We start from the raw sequence: 1,852 nt of genomic DNA on the forward strand, positions 1-1,852 counted from the left end.
TTAGTCATCCTACGTTGGACACGTTCAAGTGAAATTATATCCATTCTATAGTACGGCGACCAAAACTGAACTGCATAATCTAAATGGGGCTAACCAGAGCTTTATTCTTATGATCCTATGTTCAAACCTGAATCTAAATAATTTATATATATTATGATTAACAGAGGTTCCAGGACTATGTTTTTATATTGAGAGAGATGCTACATGTCTCCTCCCAGTGAGATGTACGTAGGATATAAATTAACTAACATTTGACGTCTTTACATATGACTGTTGACAGCAAGCTGAGGACAGAGATCATTCGCTCCAGAAACGCGTAATAAAACATAAGAAGCAGCTGTCGAAAATATTAGCTCTTGTGAAAGTGGTAGTGACGCATTGAGGACGTTATGTCGCAGGAACATAATACGAAACTATCGAAACTGGACTTCTATCAAATTCTGGGGATAACTATTGATGCCGAGGAAAAGGAGATTAAGAAATCGTACAGACAAAGAGCTCTTAAATGTCATCCGGATAAGAATCCAGATAACCCATTCGCTACTGATGAATTTGACAAACTTAAGAAAATTCTTGAGATTTTGTTAGATCCAGGAACACGTAAAGCATATGACAAGACCCTCAAGAGTCGTAAAGCAGCAGCTGCCAGAGCCCGTGAACATGTTACCAGATCACAGAAACTAAGGTCAGATTTGGAGGAACGGGAACGACGTGTTCAACGCAGTAGGGAACAGCAAGATATGTCACAAGAAGAACAGTTTCGACGTGAATTGAAAAGATTGGACAAGGAGGGCGAGCAACTTATTTTGGAGGAACTGGATCGAGTAAATAGGGAGGTAGGGGCAGAGCTTTTTCGGAGTTCATCTAAAGTCTCCAAAAGCAGTGAACCTCCAGCTATGGACACACGGGGTCACAAAGTTAAAGTTAAGTGGATGTCAACAGACGATTGGCCAGGGTATTCCCAGCAGGAAATTAACCAACTCTTCTATAAGTGGGGAGACATCAATGCTCTGGTTATGGTGCAGAAAAATAGAAAAGGAACAGCATTAATAGAATATAAGACCAAAAATGCAGCGGATATGGCAGTGCAGTTTGAGAGAGGTCAAACTGGCAAACCAGTAAAAGTTACACACATGTGAGAGGCACCTCACAAAAAGCCTCATATCCTCCAAAAAAAATCCTAAAAATTATGAGTGTAAGGACAAATCCAATTTAAACTTTGAATCTAGTTGTCGTGAATCAGTAGAGAATGTGAGCCAAACCAGTTAAATGTTTCTCAATCAAATTTTATAATAATAAACAAGTTGTTTGATTGCTTTGGATGAAAATAATCTTTTATAATTTGTACAAAAATATATATCTCATGTTGTCTTGATTTGTCCAAGAAACCGACCTTCAAATACTTCTTACTTAGTTTTATTTTCCCATTATGTGTGTTGCATGTCTCTGTCTGCGGAGGCATACTTCTCTGTTCCTTAGAGAAGGGTGGTAGACACTACAAGAGTGGTAGGTGGGAACTGCTAGAGTGATAGACACTCAGATCCCTACGTCTGGGATACTCTTGGATGTAGGTTCGATTAATATATTCCCCTTTATTATTAATTATTAATTACCCCTCACAGAGCAGCCATGAGACCCCCCATAACAGTAGAGCTACTTTTGAAGCGAAGGGGGAAGGTGCGAAATGGACGGCATTTGTGAACACTGGCAGTAAAGGAAATTTCACGAAAAATTCAGCCTTCAACAAGTTGAGACATTTTACCTTAGGAGTTGTGGAAATAATTTGACTGGGCAAAAATTTAATGGGCAAAAGATAGACATCTTGGGACAAGATAACTTTGACATAAGTAAG

At 39.0% G+C, this 1,852-nt stretch overlaps 1 pseudogene; it reads left to right on the top strand.

Annotated features, from left to right (window-relative positions):
- Positions 1-389: 389 nt before the first annotated feature.
- Positions 390-1,139, top strand: LOC123752732 (dnaJ homolog subfamily C member 17 pseudogene; annotated as a pseudogene).
- The last annotated feature ends 713 nt before the right edge of the window (positions 1,140-1,852 follow it).

Source organism: Procambarus clarkii, unplaced genomic scaffold (genome assembly GCF_040958095.1).
Source record: "Procambarus clarkii isolate CNS0578487 unplaced genomic scaffold, FALCON_Pclarkii_2.0 HiC_scaffold_836, whole genome shotgun sequence".
Taxonomy (NCBI): domain Eukaryota; kingdom Metazoa; phylum Arthropoda; class Malacostraca; order Decapoda; family Cambaridae; genus Procambarus; species Procambarus clarkii.